At 38.7% G+C, this 12,017-nt stretch overlaps 1 protein-coding gene across 1 annotated transcript in view; it reads left to right on the top strand.

Annotated features, from left to right (window-relative positions):
• The first annotated feature begins 10,445 nt into the window (after nt 1-10,445).
• Nucleotides 10,446-12,017, top strand: part of GUCY2F (guanylate cyclase 2F, retinal) — a 108,007-nt gene continuing 106,435 nt past the window's right edge. The window contains exon 1 of the mRNA XM_003262187.4: nt 10,446-10,666. The gene's annotated coding sequence lies outside the window, so the exon portion shown is untranslated. The remainder of the gene's footprint in view (nt 10,667-12,017) is intronic.

Below are 12,017 nucleotides of genomic sequence, written 5' to 3'. Positions count from 1 at the left end.
TGGCCTCAGTCAGACCTGGGTTTCAATTGTGTATCTGCCACTTACTTGGCTAAGTTCATTTTCTCATTCAATGAATACTTATTGGGCATTAACAGCACCAGGTACCGTTCTAGGCCCTAAGGATTCAGCAATAAACAACAATAAGTGTCTGCCTTCATGAAGTTACATTCAAGTGGGGGAGATAGATTACAAATATGTTAACAAAGTAGTAAATAAGATATTTTTAGATTGTGCCCCAGTGAAAACAAAACAGGATAGTGGGAAAGTAAGTGTCATGGGAGATGGAAACCTTAGACAAAGTCATGAAGGAAGTGTGGCTAGAGAAGAAAAGAGGGTCCTGGACCAATTCCTGGAATATGCCAAGATTCAGAGGTTGGGAAAAATAATAGCAAATGTGTTATAGGCCTTACTAAGTGCCAGGCACTGTCCTAGGTGTATGACATAGAGTAATTCATTGAATCCTTTGCCAAAACCCTAGGAAGTATCATTTTGATCTTTACCACCATTATACTAATAAGGAAACTGAGGCACAAAGAGGTTAAGTAACTTCCCAAGCTCACATAGAGGCTTGGACATAGGCAGTCTTGTTTTGGAATCCATGTTCTTAACTACCATGCAGAATGCTGCCCTCCCAAGAGGAGGGAGAGGAAGAAGAGCCAGTAAAAGAGACTAAGAAGTAATGTAATCTGTATGATTTTCAGTTTTCTCATCTGTAAAATGGAAATAAAAAGTATGTGGTTCATGGGATTCTTGTGAAGATAAAATTTTATAATGCTTGCAAAATACATATCACAGTGCTTGTCAAGTAGTAGCCACCCAATTAACGGTAACTACTATTGTTACTTCTTAGACTGTTGTAGTAGTTCCCTGAGTGATTTACGTGACCCCTCTCTCTGATCCCTTACCCCAAACCAAACATCTGTTTCACACATTCCAGTTTACCTCTATGCAGTGGTGCCATTGTAATATTACATATCACTCATCTAATCAATTTCCTTCAGTGGTTCCCAATTGCCTGCAGTAGAGGTTGGCAAACTTTTTATGTAAAAGTACAGATACTAAGTATTCTTAGGCTTTGTGGGCCATATATTTTCTGTTGCAACTACTCAGTCCTGCCATTGCATAAGAAAATAATCTATAGACAATAAATAAGTAAATGAATGTGAATGTCTTCCCACAAAACGTTACTTGCAAAAACAGGGATCAGGCTAGGTTTGCCCTACAGACCGTAGTTTGTCAACTCCTGGCCTACAGAATTCAGTTTGGCATTCAAGACCTTATCTACCTCTTACACTGGCCTCCCGATGCTCCCAATCATGCATTCAACATTCCAGCCAAACCACATGATGCTCTATTCTCTTTGTTTACACAAGTTCCTCTCTCTGAGTTGTTCTCCTCTTTAAGCTCTGTTAAAATTCTATCTATCTGTATTGATTATGGTCCTTTGTTAGCAAGTAACAGGACTGACCTTGGCTGTGGTATGTAGACTACAGGTGCTCATACATAATAATGTTCTCCTCTTTTGTTTGGACATCCATCTAGATTACATTTCCCTGTCTACCTTGCACCAAGGTATGGTCATGTATCTAAGTTCTGGGCAATGGAATGTGAGCAGAAGTGATATGTGCCATTTTCCATAAAAATCTCCCACATTTTATCCTGCCAGTTGAATGCAGAGGACTTCTAAGACCTAGAAGAGGGCAGAGCCAAAGAATGGAAAGAGCCTGGGTCCCTTAGTAGACCCACTCTGGGTAGGACATGAATGGGAAATAGGCTTATATTTTAAAGCCACTGAAATTTGGCAGTTGATGTATTACTTACCCAAGTTAATACACTGGCTAGTCAAGGAGTTTATTTGGAAGACAATGAGTTAGCTTGCAGAAGGAATAATTAAACCAGCAGGTCTCAAAAAAGATGGAAATCATGACATCATCCAGGATCTATATGGAGGGAACTAATGAGCTACTTTTCCAGGTGCATTAGACCCTTCTCACATTGCTAATGAACACATGCCCAATACTGGGTAATTTATTAAGAAAAGAGGTTAAATTAACTCACAGTTCCACACAGCTGGGGAGGCCTCAGGTAACTTACAATCATGGCCGAAGCCACCTCTTTACAGGGCGGCAGGAGAGAGAATGAGTGCCAGCAGGGGAAATACCAGATGCTTATAAAACCATCAGCTCTCATGAGACTCACTCATTATCATGAGAACAGCATGGGGAAAACAACCCCCATGATCCAGTTACTTCCACCTGGTCCCACCCTTGACATGAAGGAATTATTACAATTCAAGGTTGGAATTTGGGTGGGGATGCAGAGGCAAACCATATCACCAGGGCACCATTGGCACTATGAATCAGCTCTGTTTTTCATCTTTTCATTGCTTAGCTCAAGATTCAGATTCTTAGGCAAATCCAGTTGACTTGGTTTGGACCTAGTACCCACCACTTTCTTGATCAGAGGGGGGCAGGGCATATTGATTGGCAGTCCCTGAATGCTACACACAATGGGGGAAGGGAGTCTTCCAGAGGGAATAACATAACTGGTACTCAGAATATCATACAAAGTAGTGGTGAACCTTAGACTTTATGTGGCCCACTATTGAATTATTAATTTCATTTATTGTATTTTTCATTTTCAGAATTTCCATTTTTTTTATAGATTCTAGTTTTCTGGTGAAATTCTCCACATTGTTCTTCATTTTCTTGAATATTTATAGCCCATGTCATATAACTGCAATAACTTGGTCATTAAGTCTGTTCCTGTTGCCTGCTTTTTTTTTTCTTCTTGGTGCTGTTTCTTGGTACATTAGTTAATTTTTACTGAGTGCCAGACTTTGTGCCTCAAAAAGTATATAGACTCTAGATGATCTTATGTGCTCCAGAGAGGATTCACCCTCTATTTTGCCAGGCAGTGGAAGGGCAAATTGTCTTAATCCTTTCCGCCACTGAGCTGACCTGAGGCTGGTTTGCAGTGTTTGCTAGACTCTAGTTTGCTCTATTCCTAGGATGTAGCTCTCCAGGGATCCCAAATGAGAGCCAGGGGTAGATGTTTCCCAGGGACACTCCTCCTTGAGAAGTTCTGAACTCCAATTTTTGTATCTTCAGCTCTGCGAATCTTCCTGAAACTCCGCTCTACTTTTTAGCCACTCTGCAGGGCTTATAATCTTTATAATCTTTTGCCCTGCGCAACTTAATTGGCAATTTCCTGGAATGGAAAAGTTGTGCTAAATGTCAGGTTCACTTTCCTGTGCTCCTTCTCTCTGCAGTTTCATGGCTGTTCAAATCCTGGCTGGCCTTGGCAGACCTTAAACTTCAATTTTTGTACTCCGAGTTCTGTGATATTACCTAAAGCTCTGTTGACTTCTCTGCCTCATAGGAGTCACCCTCTACCCAGTTTCTGGACCAAGAATTGAGAAATACCCTAAGGGAAAAACAACATGCAGAAAGTTGGGCTTATTTTCATGAGCTTCCCTTCTTTCTGGGTTCTTACCTCTCAAGGCCTGGCTCTCTGATGCCTTCAAAAAGGAACTTTTTGGGGAGTATTTCACCTGATTTTTCTAGTTGTTCACAGCAACAGCATTAGTTTGCTACAAGTTGCTCTATCTTCAAACAGAAGTCCCTTGTGTGGTACAATATTTTAATAAGTATTGGGCCTCCAAGAATTTTCTTGTAGATTTATTTTATTTATGAGATTCATAACAGGATGAGAAACCAGCTGTTTGCACTACCTCAGATATATAATGTTTAATGATGATAATGATGACAGTGTGTGTACCAGTCAGGGTTCAGGGCAGAAAACAGAAACCACTGTAAGTTTCTTTTTTTTTTTTTTTTTTTTTGAGACGAAGTCTCGCTCTGTCACCCAGGCTGGAGTGCAGTGGCGCGATCTCGGCTCACTGCTAGCTCCGTCTCCCGGGTTCACGCCATTCTCCTGCCTCAGCCTCTCCGAGTAGCTGGAACTACAGGCGCCCGCCACCACGCCCGGCTAATTTTTTGTATTTTTAGTAGAGACGGGGTTTCACCGTGGTCTCGATCTCCTGACCTCGTGATCCGCCCGCCTCGGCCTCCCAAAGTGCTGGGATTACAAGCGTGAGCCACCGCGCCTGGCCACCACTGTAAGTTTCTTAAGCAGAAAGGAATGCCCTTGCCTCTTTAATTACAAAAATGGAATTATACAGACCATTTCCTTAAATGTATCATGGCATACTTTCAGATCAATAAATGGACAACCTTTTCTTTTTTAAAAAAAATTTTAAATTTTTAGTTTGATTTATAGTATTCCACAGCATGGATGTTCTGTAATGAATGTAACCACCCCCCCATTGGTGAGCATTCAGGTTTTCTCCAGGTTGTTTTCTGCCACTAAAATAACACTGCAATAAATATCTTTGTGAAAATGTATGCTAATGCTTTTATTTCCGTGTAAGAGAATTTTCCAAGTACAACTGCTAGGTCAAAGTGTATACATATTTTTATATTGTAATATATACAGTTAGATTATGTTCCAAAAAGTTCCTAACAATTTATAGGAAGGAATTTAAAACAGGGTACTGAGTACTTATAAGATTGCTGGAAGGTCTAACGGTCTATTTCACAAGCGTAGTTCCAGAAAAATACAGAACTGAAACTTTAAGGGAATTACTACCTTTGATGTCACCCGTAGAGCTCTGCCAGAATCAAGAACCTGCTCTTTTCTCCTCTGCAGCTGCTGCAGCTGTTTCTGAATACCTACGGATCTAGATGAAGAGCATCCAATAGCTGTGACCCAGTGATTAGAAACTAGATCGGGATGCTGCTGTTGTTGACTTTGGTGGGGGTAGCACATCACTTCCTCTTGAGACCTAGGAAGGTGGAAAATGAACACTGCAGAAAACCTCATATATACACATAGTTTTTCAGCCCACTTTTAACTGCCAAACTTCATATGAGTGCATCTACTCGGTGACATCTAATCCACATGCCAAATCTTAGGTACAAAAGATTCCGGGGTGGAATGGAAGTGAAGCAAGCCAATCCATAGTATTAGCACAGTTTATAAGCACTATATAGTATTATTAACTACCTGATTCTGCATAAGACTGTGCAAAAACACTAATTTTGGGGAATCCTCTGTCTACCACTGGACCTTAGAAGCAGGGAAAGAGACAAAGAGAAGATTCACAAAGCAGAAAATGCATATGGCTTATAAAATTATGAGAAAATAATTTTTAAATAACTCAATAGTAATAGAAAAATACACGTTAATACCAAATATCTTTTTCTGGCCTATACAATTGACAAATGTAAATTTGAGACAACCTGCAGCTGGTGACAGGGCAATAAAATGGACACTTTTATTGACCATTGGTGAGAGCATAAATTGGTCCAAATATTTTGGAAAGTAATCGGACAATACATGTTAAGAACCATTACTGATATTCATACACTCTGACTCAGTAATTTTACTTCTGGGAATCTATCCTAAATTAATAATCCTATTATATTGAAAAGAGGTTTATATTTAACGATACGCATTGTAGCATCATTTGTAATAGGGAAAATTTGGAAACAACCTAAATACTAGAGGAATGATTGAGTACATTTTGGAACATATACAAAATTAAATATTCTGTAGCCATAAAATAATGCATAAGTGAAGAGGTAATAATGTTAACCAAATTCTTTTATTTTAATCCATTGAGCACTACAAGGACAATGCCTAAGGTCTATGAACTTCCCAAGGATCTGCCAAAGGGGTTTGAAGCCTGACAAAAGTTATTGGCTTCAAAATATGAAGATAACTGAAAAATTAAAGTCTACAAATGTCTAAGTAAATGTCAAAAAATGTAATTCATCATTTTTATGGATTATTACATTTTGTGTTCAGAACAATTTTGACACATTAGAAAAATGGTTGGTTAGATTGTATCATTTGGTAAGAATTCTTTAGTATATATAATCTCTACTAAGAAGCATAACTGATAATAAATTTCAAAGGCAAAATTTTTAAATCATCTCAAATTTGTAGCAAAAAATATACTTATTTGACATAGGATATGGGGTGTGTACATGTCAAAATATATGTGATAAAATGTAGAGTGGAGCTTCTAAATACAAGAGTGCCATGGGATTAGCATGGTCTAAAGAAATGCCATGTTTTGAGCACCCACTGTGTGCGACACTTAATATGCATCATTCTTTTTAATCCCCACAACAGTGCTGGGAAATAGTTCTGTTTATCATAATTTCTTTCATTTGAGGAAGCCTAGGGCTTTAGGGAAATTAAGTAATTAACCTCAGGTCACACAGCTAGGGAATATGGTGATGGGGTTTGAAGGCAGGTCAGCTTGACTCCAAATCCTGTGCCCTTAGTGAGAACATAGGTATGTTTTAATGTCAAATTAAAAAAATAAGTTTACAAAATTGTATAGCTGGTTTGAGTATAACTTTGGAAAAATACAGGATTCAACAAAAGCAAAAATTTTTTCTGTTTTTTACTGTTCTGAATTTTCTAACATATTTTTACAACAATCAGGCAACCCGTATTAATTTCTAAAAAAAAAAATTGGTCTTAGAGGAGTTTGATAATAATGTTAAAATATTGACATCTTGTGGCTACGTGGTGTCATTACAACCTTGGCTTTACTTTCAGTGTGGGAGCTGACTACTAGAGGGCAGCACTGAGGTTTATTCGGGTCACGTTTTCTGGGCTGAATGTGGCAGAAAGCTGGGTCACTTCTCCACTCAAAACTGAAGAAAAGCAAACTCATTTATAATGCCATAAATACACACACATATATGTAAACAAAATAACGTATACTGTAAATATACAAGCGTAATACACTTCAATAACTTCTTTGCATCCTGAAGCAGTATAGCAAAGTTATTCAGTGTCAGGCCCTAGAACTATGCTACCTGAATTTGCATCATGGCTCCACCATTTATCAGCTGTGTGACTTTGGCCAAAGCACATAAACTTCCTGTACTTTATTTTTTTTCTCTATCTCTAAAGTGAGAATAAGAATTTTCCCTACCTCTTAGGGATGCTGTGAGAAATAAATGAAGTAATGCTAACAGTGCCAGTTGAAAGGAGATGCTCAAAAATTGGAAATTATCATTTTGCCTGTTGCTCAAAGCTATTCTACTTTTATGAAACAATATATGTCTTGTTGAGTACTATAAGTATTTGTTTAGTACTATAAGCAGACAGAGAATTTTGTTATTACTAGTGAATCAGAAAAATAACTTTCTGTCAGGTAGGGTTAGGTGAAAAATCTAAAGGAAGGTCGAGAATCACAGTTCAGAGCCCTCACTGGAATGAAGCAAAATGTGTAAGTTTGCCTAACATCCTTTCTTGTAGTTTTCCTCTCTCATTCTAATTTATCCTTGTCCATCACCTCCCTTGTTCCCCAGGTTCTCACTTTCCCCAGGACAAGGAGCTACTTGTCCAAGCCTTATTCTGGATGATTAACTAGAAGCACACCATTCTGAAACATTTTTATACCTCATGCCCCAGCCCTGCATCTTAGTCTCCAAAGGAATGCAAGGATCGTAGGCTAATATTATGTAAGACCATTTCCCATGATGTATGTAATTAGGAGTTCCCTGTAGTGTTTAGTAGATATATATATATATATATATATATATATATATACACACACACACATATATATACACATTATATATATATACACATTTTATATATATATATTAAACGTAAAAGGGCTACATTTTTTTCTTTGCAACTAATGTTAAGAGGAAAGCTAAATTGATGTGACTGGCTTCACAGTTTTGTGGAGGGAGAGGGTGCTATTTTGGATTCTTTCATTCCATGGCACCTTAGGGAGTAAAGATCATCCAGAGAAGACGAAATTTGGTAAATTGTTAGGCTTTGATATTGGAAACATGGACAGGAACTGATACGAGTTCCAACAACATCTAGTAGAATCCATGAACATTCTGGTGTTGTAAGTCCGTGAGAACACTAAGGTCAATACTTAATCATACAGTGTGCTGATGTTTCTGACATGGCACTTGTAAAAGGTGTGTAGGAATAATTCTTAAGTTTGTACTCGTGAATGGATTTGAAGTAACTGTATAATTTTAGATTCATGAGGACCCCAAATGGTTTTAGATTTCTGTTCTAAAATCATCTTTAATTATACTGTAACTAAACCTTAGAGATCTAATGGGAATTTTTGAGTGTATGGATAAATCCAATGACCCCCATACTGTGATTAAGAGGCAGTGGTTAAGAGCCCTGACTCTAAAGCTAGACTACTTATTTTCACAGATGGCTCCACCACAAACTAGCTGTATGCACTTGGGCAAGTTACTTAATCTCTTTGTGCCTCAGTTTTTCATCTATAAAATGTGGATGATAATAATACCTACCCCATAGGACAGTTGTGATGATCCATTGAGTTAGTATATGTAAAGCCCGTAGAGCAACAAGTGTTTGTGGAACTCTTAATCAAAAGAAGCAAATTCACTTGAGAAATTTTATTTTTGTGCTAATTCCCAGCTACTTCTACCTATAAATTTAGAATCTTATGTCTGTTCAGGATTTTGGAACATTCCTTGAATGATGGTCCCTTGAACATCCTAGTCCTCATCAGAACCTTCTCATAAAATCCATGCTGGGGTTGCTCATGGCACCATGCAGCACTACATAGAGAATGCTAACTGGGGCCCTCACTTGCACAAGTATTTCCATCAGGTCACCTGAAATTCTATAATTAGGGATTGTTTCCTTTGGGTAGTCACGGTGTGTTTCTGGAGACCCTATTAGAGTGCAAGCAGTCTTTGGAGGGATAGCACAAGCGTGCATTAGTGGAATATATCAAGGATAAACGTGAGCTTTCTTGGAGCCAAATAGTCTTGCGTTTAAATTTTCTGGCTCTATTACTTACTGGAATTAGAGTGTCTGAGTTCAAATTCTGTCTCTACTGACCAGTGGCAGTGTGATTTTTGGTAAGTTACTGTAACCTCTCTGGACGTCTGAGAATTCAAATAGTATCTATCTCGTGGGTTCACTGTGAAGATCTAAGGAGATAGGGCTTCCAAAAATGCCTGTCACATCATTGGCACTCAGTAAGTATGATTATTGCCTAATTTATCTCAGTCTTGGTATCCTCATTTACAAAATGGAAAGAATGGGTAATATCTACCTTCATGGTTGTTGTGAATATAAAGTAAGATAATATACATGTAAAATGCCTGTCATACTTAAATAAAAAACTGATGGATAATAACAAGTGTTGGTAAGAATGTAGGTAAAAAAGAACCCTCATATGTTGCTGATGGGAATGCCAAATGGTGCATATACTTTGGAAAACAGTTTGCCAATTCAAAAAATGTTAAACATAGAGTTATTATATGACCCAGCAATTCCCTGGGTATATGCCAAAGAGAAATAAAAACAGTATGTCCATATAAAAACTTTTACACAAAGGTAATAAAAGCAGTATTCACAATAGCCCAAGATGGAAACAACCCAAATTTCCATCAACTGATAATGTGGTATATCCAAAAAAGCGGAATATTATTTGGCCACAAAAGAAATGAAGTACTGATACAGGCTAGAACGTGCACGAACCTTGAAAACGGTGTGCTAAATGAAGCCACTCACAAAAGATCACATGTTGTATGATTCCATTTATATGAAATGTTCAGAAGGAGGAAAATCCATAGAGAAAGTAAATTAGTGGTGGCCTGGGGCTAGGAGGAGGAGAGAAATGGGGAGTGACTTTTAAACAAGAATAGAATTTCTTTGTGGGGATAATGAAAATGTTGCACAAGCTTGTGAATATACTTTAAAAAACCCCTAAATTATATACATTTGTGGTGGATAAATTATATCTCAATGAAACTATTATTAAAAACATTTCTCATTTAATATAAGTCATTTTTAGCCCTTAACACCTCAGTTCTCACGTTGGGAATCCAGAACAGGGCTCTGAGTGAATGATGCCCAGGACAGAGAGGGACTTCTTAAGGAAAAGGAATACATCTAAAGTATGGGGAAACAATGTCTCTGTACAAAGGTATAGGGGGAAGTAGGGAGTCTCTCTTGGAAGGAAAGGCAGTGAAGGTACTTAAGGGGAATAGGAGAAGGAGACAAAATTCACCTGCTTCGAATTTTGCAGGGAGCCAGCCTGGATCACCTTTTATAGGCTGGGCTGGAATCACAGCTGATGAATGTCTTGGCATTTGGAACTGTCCTGGAGAAAGGGCGATTGGTGGTTATTAGACAGAATGGAACAAGCAAGAACACAGAGGCAAAATCTGAGAGTTTGTGTCTGACTTTGAAAGGTAAAAGAAGGCAGTAGTCTGTGGAGGACGTATTTATCCAGAGGACTCTAATTGTTTGTTAATCTCTGGGTCATTGCATTTAGGTCAGCACTAACTCTGCTACAGGTGGGATCAATTTAAAGGATTAGAAGTGTCACTCTAAATCCTAATCCAAGTCTTGGTCTGTGGATGCTGAAGAGTGATTTTCAAGACGTTTACTAACGCTTTCAATTATTTACCCCATTAATGGAATTTATCAACAGACTGGAGTCCTTGACAGGATTGTGAATGCATAGAGGATGCAAAGAAATGGACACACTGAGGTAGCTATGCCAGTGGTCTGCATGCGCAGGCAGTAAACTGAAGACATTTGAGTGGTGAATTACTTGGTGAGTAGTTGACAGCTCTTGTTTATAAGAAAGATTGTAATGGGGGAAAAAAAGACACAGCCCACCTGGGAGCTGAGACTCTGATTGAGATACATTAGGTTTACTGCAATATGTAGTAAAAAAAAAATTAAAGAATGAAGGAAAGAAGGAAAGAAGGGTTAAAGGGAGCCTTCGAGATACTTTAAGTCAAGATTTGAGCTCAAAGGCTCTCATCCAAGCTTTCGTTTAGTTTCTGTCATGATTCTTTTTTTATTTATTCCTGATGTTGTCTTATAAAAGCTGTTAACTTGATTCAGGCTGTAACTAGAAAGACAAATCAATCTTTCATAGAAGTCCTTGGCTTGACAAGCTGCTATGAGGAGCCATTTCCCTCAGAGCTATTTGTCATAGTCTTTCTTTGTACATGTTTAACGAACAGTGGTTTTCTGTGTGAAGCCAGGCTTCCCACCAGATTGTGAAAACTACCTGAAATGAAATTATGCATCCCTATGCTCTAGCCGCTTTCCATGGAAGCCTGATCCCATGCAGGTGTTCATACCTGAATAACCTAGGCAATGGCCCCAGAACAACCGTGGGTCAGTAGTATTCTATTTCCAAAGTTTCATACCTTCAAACTTTGTTTTAGTTGTATCCACATTTCCCATTAACCCCAGGAAAGACTTTAGTGAGCTAATTTTTTTCCTTAAACCAAAATCAGCAGGTGGAGGTTTAGGGCATCTTCCCCCTATCCTGCCCCTTTCTTTCCCTCCCTCCCTCCCTCCCTCCCTCCCTTCCTTCCTTCCTTCCTTTCTTCCTTCCTTCTTCTCTCCGTCCATTCCTCCCTCCCCTTCTTTCCTTCCTTCTTTCTCTTCTTCCCTCCTTCCCTCTCCCTTCCTCCCCCTTCCTCTTTTCCTTCCTTCTCTCTTCCTCCCTCCCTTCCTTCCTTCCTTCCTTCCTTCCTTCCTTCCTTCCTTCCTTCCTTCCTTCGTTCCTTCCCTTCTTTTTTTCTTTTTTCTTTTTTAAAGAATAAGTTTCCTTCTGTAAAATCTTGAGTTGGGGGATCAAGACTAAATCCTACAGCAACATAAAACTTTCTGGTTGTCCAGGGAGTCCTAACAGAGTTAGAAATATCACCAAATGCATCACATCGGTACCAGAAAAAATGTAAGGGCAGAACTTCAGCTTGGGGAATGTTTATCTTGCAGTTAACAGAGGGAAAAGAGCAACAAAAACTGAGAGTGAATGCCAAGGGGCACTTTGTGGCATGTGGCCTGAGGAGGGACCCGTGTTGTACGAATTTTAGAAATGGTATAAAAAAATCCAACTTTTTAGAATTTGGGGTGGGCATTGTGCTTAGGAGTGACCTGGATTA

Source organism: Nomascus leucogenys, chromosome X (genome assembly GCF_006542625.1).
Source record: "Nomascus leucogenys isolate Asia chromosome X, Asia_NLE_v1, whole genome shotgun sequence".
Classification (NCBI taxonomy): Eukaryota; Metazoa; Chordata; class Mammalia; order Primates; family Hylobatidae; genus Nomascus; species Nomascus leucogenys.
This window is presented reverse-complemented; position numbering and strand designations above follow the sequence as displayed.